Source organism: Equus asinus, chromosome 12 (genome assembly GCF_041296235.1).
Source record: "Equus asinus isolate D_3611 breed Donkey chromosome 12, EquAss-T2T_v2, whole genome shotgun sequence".
Classification (NCBI taxonomy): Eukaryota; Metazoa; Chordata; class Mammalia; order Perissodactyla; family Equidae; genus Equus; species Equus asinus.
In genome coordinates, this window is record NC_091801.1 from 17,117,435 (window position 1) to 17,129,498 (window position 12,064).

General features: G+C 36.8%; 1 pseudogene; it reads right to left on the reverse strand.

The window, feature by feature from the left end:
• Window positions 1–10,168: 10,168 nt before the first annotated feature.
• LOC106829417 (tRNA (guanine(6)-N(2))-methyltransferase THUMP3-like) lies at window positions 10,169–11,458 on the reverse strand (annotated as a pseudogene).
• Between the last annotated feature and the right edge of the window lie 606 nt (window positions 11,459–12,064).

A 12,064-nucleotide genomic window follows, 5' to 3' on the forward strand; every position in this document is an offset into this window, starting at 1 on the left:
ATAATTTTGGTAATTTCTCACTAACCATTTTTAGAATAAAAAAGGCAATACTGGAAAGTGTTTAAAAGTATGGGCTCTGGAATTAAACTTTGTTTTCTTTATATTTTTTATTTTCTGTATACTGTGATGTTTTGACATCTTAAGATGTCAAAGATTTTTAAAAACCTTTCTGGCTGGAGACTCCCCTCCCTGGGCTAGCCCATTCTTGGAGATAGCAAAGAGCTCAAGCAGAGCATACCTTTGATGTGCGCATTGACCAACACCGAGCCAACCTCCTCTAGCTGGCCCATACACCCCAGGAGGCAATCATCCCAGGGCAACAAGGGACCACCCCTATAGCTAGGAGCCTGCAGAAATTCTTCAAACTAGCCAGTCCTAAACTGTTTACCCTAGCCTGGCTTGACTTTCCCAAGAAAACCCCAATAAATAGTCTAGCCTCAGCTTTCCTGTCGCTCCTGCTTTCTGTCTCTTCACAAGCCTGAGTTGTCTCCATGTGGTCTTGTGCCTCATGCTGTGCCTCCTGTCTCTAAGACCTGTGAGTATAATAAACTTTGTTTTCCTGAGCCTTTTGTGGCTCAGGAAGTTATGCAACAGACCATCAGATAAAACAACACAGAACAGACTTCCATGGGTTTGAACCCTGGTACTAGTACATACCAACTTTGTGAATTTTGTAAATTGCTCTCTAAGCCTCAACTCTGTGGATGCAAAATAACTAATAACCATTCTATAGATAAGAGAAATAAGATGAGTTTTACTTGAGCCACAGTGAGGATTATAACCCAGGAAGGCCTTTTCCGGAAAGGAAGAAAGCATTCTGAAGAAGCCTGGTTCTCAGTACAGTCTTATATCTTTTTAGAACAAAGAGCATACATTCAACACACCCAGGATACATTTTCAAAGTTTCAAAGAGGTACTTAGTTGCAAATTAGCAGGTCAACATGACCCTGATATCCAGAAAGGGACAAATACAGGTCTTACCAATAGGGCATTACCAATACGGCATAGGAGGAGGAGTATGCATTCTTATCTTAAGAGAGTGCATTCTTACTTTGATGGTGAAAACAGATGTACGAAGTATGTTCGATAGGATAGGCGTAAGTCAGGCTTCTTTAGTTCAGCTGAATCAGTTTGAACCCAAATAGTTACTCCATATACCTCAATATGTGAAAACCTCTTGATAATTCCCTCAGCCAGACAATCAAACAACACTAATAATAGGCCTGTGTTGTAGGGTTGTTGTGAGTTTACCTGAGAGCATGTGAAGGACTTGGCACAGCGCCCTCCAAGGAGTAAGTGCTTGATGAATATTATCTGTATTATTGCTGTTGATTATACTGCAAGATAGTTCAGAGATAGTCCATATTTCCTCCTCTTCCTTTTCCTCATTTTAAAGGTAGGCAATCTCTGGCCAGAAAAAATCTAGACTGATTTTTTTCATTTGTCTTACCTTGGTTTAAAATAGCTCCCATTTTGCCATTCAGTGACTTATGAAAAATTAGAGATTTAAATGATATGTTTATTGGTTAGTATTTAATATTTTATGGACTTCAAATGCCAATGTTAAAAATAAAAAAGAAGGAATGTGGAGAATAAAACACCAAATCCAAACTTAAAGTTGTTTTTGACAGTCTAATATATTTAAAATTGTATTAGATTATATATATTCATTTCCAAATTCAAGATAAAGAAAAATTAAATATCATAAGCTGCCTAGACCTAGTTTAAAACAATATATTCTATTCCCTTCTTGTAAGGAAGAAGTAAGTAAGTAGATCCTTTAATACGGATATTGATGAATTTGAATTTTGTTATGCGTGAATTTTACAAAAACAACTGACAGAAGTTTGGGGTCTTTCTAAATGAAGTCTTTCCTCCAGCCCAAACTAGGAGATCTAATTCCATTAAAGCACTCTTAACTGTGTGGCAATCCTACATAAATTGATACATATTCTAAAGAGAATAAGCTTTATATTTTGACAAGGAACCTCCACAAGTTTTCATCCTGTTAATTTCCAAGACCACTTTTTTCCAAGCCCAGATTAGTCTTCTGCATTCTTCTTGGTTCCTAGAAGAGCCTGGAGAGCCCCAGTTGGCTTTCCTTTCTTCTGTACCACGAATAGTCACCATTTACTCTTTCTCCCTTTTAGCTCTTCTCAGACAATGGCTGTAGGGCAATGGTTGGTTTCCTTCAACTCACTTCTTCCTTCATGCTTCTGAGGAAAAAGATGCAAGCTCTTTCATTTTACCACTTTACCACTAATCAAAAGAAAGAAAAAAATCAAAGAGAAACACAGTCTAAAAGAAATAACATCTTGTCCCTTCTATTCAGCATTGTATTGAAGATTCTAGCCAGTGCAATTAGGCAAGAAAATGAAAAAATTTATCCTGATTAGAAAGGAAGAAGTGAAACTATCTCTATTTGCAGATGACATGATCTTGTATATATGAAATCCTAAGGAATCTACTAAAAAAAATTATTGGAACGAATAAGTGAGTTTATTAGCAAGGTTGCAAAATAGAAGATCAATATTCAAAAATCAATTGTATTTCTATACCTTTTTAATGAACAACTCAAAAGGAATTGAACACAATTATATTTGTTATTGCATCAAAAAGATAAAACACTTAAAAATATATTTAACAAAAGAAGTACAAAGCTTGTACTCTGAAAACTATAAAACACTGTTGAAAGAAGTTGAAGAAGACCTGAATAAAATGAAAGATACCCAGCGTTTATAGATTGAAGGACTTAATATTGTTAAGATGACAATACTCCATAAATTGATCTACAGCTATAACACAATTCCCATCATAATTCCAACTGGCTTCTTTGCAAACATTGGCAAGCTAATCCTAAAATTCACAAGGAAATGCAAGAGACCCAGAATAACCAAAACAATCTTGAAAAAGAAGAACAAGTTGGAAGACTCACATTTCTGATTTCAAAACTTACTACAGAGCTCTGCAGTAATCAAAACAGTGTGGTAGTGGCAGAAGGACAGACATATATATCAATGGAATCAAATTTAGAGTCAAAAAATGGAGCTTTATATTTATGGTGAATTGATTTGAGACAGGAGTTTCAAAATAATTCAATAGGGAAAGAATAGTATTTTTGTCAAATGGTGTTGGGACAACTGGATATCTACATGCAAAAGAATGAAGTTGGACTGCTACCATGCTATATACAAAAATTTACTCAAAATGGATCAAAGACTTAAATATAAGATCTAAAACTATAAAAATTTATAAGAAATCACAGGTCTACATCTTGATGACATTGAATTAAGTAATGTTTTCTTAGATATGACATCAAAAACACAAACAAATTAAAAATAGGTAAATTGGATGTCATCAAAAGAAAACTCTCCTTTGATGCAAAGGACATCATCAAGAAAGTTAAATGACAACTCACAGAATGGGAGAAAATATTTTCAAGTCATAGATCTGATAAGGGACTTGTATCAACTTTTACAATTTAAAAATGACAAGTAGCCCAATCAAAAAACGGGCAAAGGAGCTGAATAGACATTTCTCCAAAGAAGATATTCAAATGGCCAATAAGCACAAGAAGAGATGCCTAACATCATTATCCATTAGGGAAATACAGAGCAAAACCACAATGAGATGCCACTTACATTCACTAGGATGACTGTACTATAATCAAAAAGATAATAACAAGTGTTGGCAAAAAGGTGGAAAAATTGAAACCCTCATACACTGCTGGCGCGTATGACGTAAAACGGCGCAGCCAATTTAAAAAGCCGTCTGGCTGTTCCTTAAAGGGTTAAATGTTGACATATCTTATTACTTAGCAATTCCACTCCCAGGTATAGACTCAAGAAATGAGTATATATCAAGACACACAACCACATAAAAACTTATACATCAATGTTCATAGCAGCAATATTCATAATAGCCAAAGAGTGAAAAAAATTCAAGTACCCAGATATTCATTACCTGAGGAAAGACTAAATAAAATGTGGGTAGGTCCATACAATATAATATGATTTGGTAAAAATGAAAGTAGTACTGTTACATGCTACAGCATGGATGATGATTGAAAACATTATGCTAAGTGAAAGAAGCCAGTCACTGAATACCACATATTGTATGCTTCCACTGATGTGAAATATCCAGAATAGGCAGATCTATAGAGACAGAAAGTAGATTAGCAGTTTTCCAGGGCTGATGGGAGAGTAGGAGGCAGGGAGTGGGGGATGGGGGTGAGGAGAGGTGTTGGGGGGTGAAGGTAGGGGGACAGAAACAGGGTGGGGGAATGGGGGGTGACTGTTAATGAGTATAGGGTTTCTCTTGGGGGTCATGAAAATGCTCTAAAATTTCTCATGCTGATCATTGCACAACGAAAATATAGTAAAACCATTCAATTGCACACTTTACATAGGTGAATTGTTTGGTATGTGAATTATATCTTAATAAAGATGCTATTTTAAAAAATAATTATAATAGTTGAATTTTGTTGGTTCCAAGGTTCTCTTGGACTCCCACTTTATTTTTGTTTTTTTAATTGTTTGTAACAAAGAAAAATATTGTAAAACACATATAGCGGCAGTTATAACAGATCCTAAAGGGGAACCGTTATTTAGTGAGCAGCATGATGGGCTAAAAATGCAAGTTTAAAAGCAAAGGGAGTTAAATGACTCTGCATAAGTTTGAGACCATGTGCATCTGTGTGGATTCAGGAAATGAGAGCCGCTTGCCAGACCAGAAAGAGGCAAAGATGCAGTGTGGAGAGAAAGGAGAGTTACAGCTAGATTGAGTTGTTTGAATTTTGGTGAAATATATGAGAATATTTCATAAGTAGGAAGCATTTAATAGCTTTTCAATAGTTTTTAATAAAAACCACCATCCATCTGTCTTGCTGTGCTGTGGGACCTGTTTTGAGGGTCTGTCTGCAAGGTAAGTCCCAGGGCAAAAGGAAGCAACTACATCTGCAATGCTGGCGTAGCTTTCATTTGTGAGAGGGATAATTAGAAGTCCCTTCTGGTTTCCTTCTTTCTTGAGGTTAAGAATTACAATTTTTTAAAAAATTCTTTCTGATTCTCTACGTTTAAGTGCTGAAGCTTAATGCTGCAAATACTCTGCAACTTGTCTCTCTTTTTCACAAAAGTGAAGCTTTTGAGAATTATCCTTGATTTTCATTGCTCTGTATATTCCATTGTATGAATATAGTACAATTCATCCATCAACTCTCCTGTTCTGAATTTTTACTAATGCAAACAACGTTGCAATAAAATTCTTGTCCTTGTCTGGTTTTCCCATGTCCTAGAGTTTCTCCAGGGTATAAACCCAGCCAAAAAATTGCTTGGTCATAAGAAAGCACATATTCAAATTTGTGCAACATTGTCACATTGCTCTTTAAAGTGGTTGTATAAATTTATAATCCTTCGCACAACTTTTGAGAGTTCCCTTTGCCCAAATCCTCACTCATACTGAAGGAGTAGCTCTATAAAAGGTGTGGGTCTCAGTCCCAACTCTCCCTCTCCCTATACTGGTGTTAAATCCAATCCCCTATATTATTAAAAGTGATAAATACCCCCAGGCAGACACAGTGTCAGTTCTGCAGTTCACTGTCCTGATTTCCAGTTTCTTCTTCATTTCTGGCCCAAGGCAATTTCCCTGTCTTTCCTAGCTGTTCAGCCATGCATTTATCAGGATGTTAGTTATAATTTATTGAGCAATTCTTGGTGTTTGTAGCTGGAGGGCTTTCAAGCTTTCTGTATTGCCAGACCCTTAAATGCCTGACATTTTCAGCACCTGAACAATCTTTAAACACTCCCCAGATGTTGGACACCATAAAAAAAATCAGTGAAATCAAATTAGCAGCTATGATGAGCAATTAAACTCTTCTCACGTCTTCCTTAGTCACCGTACTGCAACACAGCATAACAATTAATGGGAGGGACACTACAGATTACCTGGGTTTGAATCCCAACTCTGTTCCTTTCTAGCTGTGTGACACTGGGCAATTTACTTCATCTCTCTGAGCCTCAATTTCCTTATCTGTAAGATGAGGATATAAATAATAGAACCCACCCTAGGATTAGTATAAGGATCCAATGAGTTACTATTTATAAATATGCTTAGAACTGTATCTGATACACAGCATGTACTATGTAATAATGTGATAAGTAAATAAAATGGAATAATAAATATTAGATATTCAGTGTTGTATCACCTATGAATATTTGAATAATGATCTTTCCTTCAATCCCCAGCAGGACAATCTAACGTTGGCAACATCATAGTACTACTTTTCAAGTTTACTTATTCTAATGATAAATAGATTTTACCTAAAAGCATCTCTGTGCCCCAGAAAACAGGTAAAATAGTTACTGTTTATTGTGTCCCGGACACAGGGAAAGAATTGCCTGCCCAACAAAGCAGTTACACGGGCCAGGAGCAAGGATGTTAAGAGTTGATAAGGGAGACAAGCAAACACGAGGAAGAAGAAGAAAAGAAATGCAGATGCATTCTTCCTCCCACCATGGGACATGGCCAGAGTGCCGGCTGGAGGCTCCCTCAGTGTACCTCTTCCCCTGCCTTCTCTCCAAGCTTTCTCTGCTTTAGCCACATGACTTCCTGCTCTCCACATAGGTCTCTCAGCTTTCTTAGGTTCAAAGAGGCAATCTGAGCAAAATACTGCCAAAAGCTTTCTCTTCATCTAGAGTAGACAATTTGCATATCTGAGGATGTTCAGGCTCTGAGAAGGGATCTGACTACACAAGAATGGAACCTTGGGAAAAAATCTGTATGGCACTACTTATTCTGCTACTGTGTTATGTGTTGTCATTATTGTCTTACCACCCTTTCACGCAATACACACATCACAATGTTTTGCACTCAGTAGGCGTACAATAGACTTTAAGTTGAAATAAACTGATCGAGCTTCACCACAGAGGCCATACAGCAAACCTGGCAATAATGTCCCACAATACTGTGAACTGGAGACAGCCGACAAGCAGATGGCTCCCTTCCTCTGCCCAGCGTCCATTCTCAAACAAGGAAGGCAAAATTAAGTGCTCTTCTGGGGAGAATGGTGGAGGAAGGGATTGCCTCATGACCGTTCTGCACTTTCTCATGCCTGGAAAGGTGTGTATTCTGCTAGTAACACACAGTCAATTTCTTACACATCTGATAAAAGGCATTGTTTTCTTTTTTTTCACACCATAACTAGAAGACTGACTGGAGAAGTCTGTTTGCAATATGGTTTGCAACCGCACATTCTACTTGACTAAACTTTTGGACCTCACTTACGGTTTCATAGGGGAGTAGGAAAGTGTTACTCTATTTCAAACATGAAGAGAAAAATGAAAACTTTACCCAAGCACATTTGATCTATATGGTGGATGTATCAACCACTAATTCTACAGTCTTCCTACCACATAGCGTTCATGATTCAGACATACCTGGTTTCCCTCATATTCTAGACAGATAGGAACATTGTATTTTCCAGCCCTTTTATTATTATTATTATTTTTGAGGAAGATTAGCCTTGAGCTAACATCTGCTGCCAATCCTCCTCTTTTTTGCTGAGGAAGACTGGCCCTGAGCTAACATCCATGCCCACCTTCCTCTACATTATATGTGGGGTGCCTACCACAGCATGGCTTGACAAGCGATGCGTAAGTCCACACCCAGGATCCGAATTGGAGAACCCCGGGCCGGTGAAGTGGAATGTGTTAACTTAACTGCTGCGCCACCAGACTGGCCCTCCTTTATTTTCTTTTTTAGCTTTATTGAGGTATAATTGACAAATAAAACTGTAAGATATTTAAAGTGTACATCGTAATGATTTATATAAACATATTGGGAAAGTTAACACATCCATTGCCTCACATATTTGTCTTTTCTTTTTGATATTCTCTTAGCAAATTTCAATTATACCACATAGTGTGATCAACTACAGTCTCTGTGTTTTACATTAGATCCTCAGACCTTATTCATCTCATAGCTGGAAGTCTGTGCCCTTTACCAGCCTCTCCCTGTTTCTCCCATCCCCCAGCCCCTGGCAATCTCTTCTACTCTCTGTTTCTCTGAGTTTGACTTTTTTTTAGATTCCACATAGAAGTGTTATCATGCAGTATTCATCCTTCTCTGTCTGGCTTATTTCACTTCCTCTCTGGGCCTCAGTAAAAAATTAAAACAGTAAGTTTTCCAGTTGAAAGATCATAGAAAATTGACCAGATTTTTAATTTTGCGATTTCACCCTTGGGTATTACTATATTATTTTGTGTTCTATTGATTTACTTTTGGGGCCCAAGTGTGTTTTCCAGTGTTACATCAGCTCCGAGAGTCCTTTTTCCTACTCCTTTTTTCTGGTAGAAGATAGGACCACTGATGTAACTTTGGGATGAGGCTTATGCGGCGTTATTAAAAAAGCCTAGAATCAGGGCCAGCAAACTACATCCCTTGGGCTAAATCCAAGTCTGATTGGAACACAGCTGCTGCGCCTGTTTGTTCGTGTGTTGTGTGTGGCTGATTTTAGGCTGCATGCGCAGAATTGAGTAATTGGAAAAGAGACAGAACAGCCCACAAAACCTAAAAATTCAATCCATCAATCAAGCCTGAAATCTGACCTTTTACAGAAAAAGTTTCCTGACTGCTGGCCTAAAAAGATCTCCATTTGCTTTCTCTAGTTTCTTACTTATCTCTATAAGAATCTGTAGTTACGTCTGTAACGTTCTATCACGCCACTGATATTTTTTGCAAAGTTAGCCAAAGACCTAATTAATAAATCTTTCGGTCCGTTCAAGGAGTGTATCTGTAAAAGATAGAATCTGCAGCAGATAATAGCTAGAAGGAGATGTCACGTTAACAGACAGTTGATTTCTAAGGTAAAACAATTTTAATTCTTTTTCATTTTTAAGATAAAATAATCTTTAAAATAAATAATCTTAAACATAAATGTATTTAAATTGGACAATGTAAATTTAAATCTAAAAATTCTTTTAAGATAAAATAACAATTTTTAAGATAAAAGAATTTTAGAGATGAGGGAAGAGCGTACCTAGCAGTCAATGGCAAACAAAAAACAGAATAGTCATGGAGACAAGACATAAAGGGTAGATTATGAGGAACTGCTGGGGTCTCAGTTTGACTCTTGTGAAAGGTACACAAGGTAGAAGAGCGGTAAATTACCTAGGAAATATGTGTTAAGGTTTGAGCACAGAAAGCATTAAATGTCAAGGTAAGAAATTTACGTTTTATTTTGTAGTTGATGAAACAGAAGTGATGCTTTTGAGCGTGAAAAGAACTGTTCAAATATATGTTTTATGGAACTCAATCTGGCAACAGAGTATGTCCAGGACATATTTTGTTAGATCTATACCAAAACACAATAAGGCAAGTTTTACAACCATTTCTTCCAAATAAATTCAATATTCCATAAAAATTTCTTCCATTCGTATTTCCAGTTCTCTTGGTAAATTTCTTGAGGAGAGAGAGAGTTCCAGAAAACATCACTGAGATTTCTCATATGCCAAAATAAAAACTTCATTGTCAAATGTACATTGTTTCACTTAAGCTTATACTCCTAAATTTCTGGCTAATAGGCTTAAATATTTCCATAGTATTCCCATGGAGAAAAAGATTAATATTGTTGGATTTTATAATACAAATTTGAGCTAGAGGAATGAATTTTCTCAACAAATAGAGTCATCTGAACGATAACCATTCTTTAATATCACTGCACGTTAAATTTTATTTTCTTATTTACTTATTAAAAAGTCAATCACTTTGCAAGGCTTATAATGAAAAAGAAAGCTGTCCTCTGGACTCTTCTTCGCCTCTGATTTGTACTCTCCAGAGAAAAGGTGTTCAAGACATTTTCTTCCGATATTTGCCATCATATTCCTAAATTGTAACATGTATTATTGGTTTTTGATTCTTTCAATACAGATATCTATTGAGTTGATACTATGAAAGATGAGGATTTAGTTTTCTTACCCTATCCTCCATTCACCTAATGGAGTTATATATAATTTTTGGTTAATGTTCAATTTGACATTTCTACTGTCATATAATAATCACAGCCTAGCCATGTACTCATTTATGAAAGAAACATTTCCTTGCATAACTTTTAGTTTTCCTGGCTTCAGTCAATGCCTCTTATTTGTTTAATGCATTGCCTATGTACCTTCCACTAATTGATGTCCTGTAGGCAAGCTGGATAAAGATTCCAGTTTCTCTTCCTGGAGCCCATCATTTTGCCAAATGGCACATATGTTACAAAAATATCCACAGAGCCAGTTCTCAGTGGCACATTGCAGATATCCCATCAAACAGAGTCTGTGGGAAAGCCTGAGGACAGTTGACCTTCTTTAGTTTGGCTCTTGGTCAATAAAGATGAGATGTTGTTTACTGCTCTATTCGTTGCCATTGGATTGTCATCATCAACAACACAATAAGTTAGACATTCATTAGTCCCTCTAGTGGTATTATATCATTATAATATCAGTATATCAGTGGTATTATATTATATCAGTGGGTTGAGGAGCCCAGAGCCCCAGCATCCTATAGGCGAGAGCACATCTAAGAATTTTAAGTCCAAAATGTATGATATGTCTTCAGCGGAGACTCTCTTCTTTCAATGCAATGCCCACGGTGATTTCAATGTCGTGAATATTCGAAAGAATTTCCACATCAAAGTTGGTCATGTCAGGCTTCCACTTAAAGTAATCTTGAACAGCACCCGGAAAATCTCTTGCAGCCTCATTTGAGGTAAAGCAATGTTTCTCTCCTGCACTGTTGCATGTGACTCTAAACTTTAGCCCTTGAGGATCAATTTTTTCTCTTGAACTCTCATCGGTCTCGTCTTTGCAAGATGCCAAGTCACTGACTACTGATGTTCTCTTCTTTGATGGCCAGATTTTCATAATAGTCTAAGATATGTGAATCTAAGGCCTTGTTAGTGAGCTCTTCTTTAACATCTCTTGTCTATTTTGTCTCCTTGTTCATTATCAATCTTCCATTTACTTGAATTCTGATTTATCCTTTTGCACTTTGTTTTTTATTCTTGAAACTGGTGTTAGTTTTCCATACTATTAAAGGGTCTGAGCATAGGAATTTCCCAGCCAATTCTTCCAGATCCTTTAGACCTTTTTCCTTTGTTCCTTTGAATGGGTAATCTTTAAACTCCTGTACACAGCAAGTAAGTTATCAATTGATCTTAGACAATGAACCTGAGCCAGACTTTGCACTGAAATGTGAAAATAAATCTTGCTTGTTCTTTGCTGATTTTGCACGACTTCAATTTCTCTTTCTCTTCCTCAGAAGCTGTTTGCTCAAAACCAGTTAGGACAGTGGTTCCAGTAGTGACCAGAAGATGCTCAGACTCACTTCTGAGGCCACTTTCTGTCACTTGTATAGACCTCTAGTTCTCATGAAGGTTTACATCCAGAGGTTGATTAATGACTTCTTGAATGAAAGACATGTTGACAGTGCATCCAAGATCCCGAATATAGTCTTGGCCACCAGGGCAGACACTTCCAGCTCCAGCACCCTGCAGGCCCAGCCACCCCAATGTTATGTTTTCCCTTTTCTCTAAAGATATTGGCTATATTACTTTAGATTTTGAAAACTTTTATTATCAAAATTGTGAATCATATAGCAAAACTGAAAGAATTTGAATGAATACCAATATGCCCATAACCTAGATTCTATCATTGACATTTTACGACACTGCTTACTTTTTCATATATTTATTCTTACCTTGACACATCACAGGTTTTTCTGCATTTTAAAGTAAATTGAAGACAAGCGTATGCTTCCCCTAGCTACTTCAGCATTCTTGCCATTAACTAGAGTCCAATATTTGTTTTTTTCTTTTGATGTAAAATTTAATCAATTAAATGCATAAATTTTGCTGAGTTCAGAAAATGCAAATACTTGTATAACCCAAAGCCCGTCTTTATAGAACATTATCATCACCCCAGAAAGATCCTTCTTGTCCCTTCTCAATCCGTGATCCTAATCACACACCAAGACAACCACTGTTCAATTTTTTTCCATCATTGACTGGTTTTGACTGTTTCAGAAC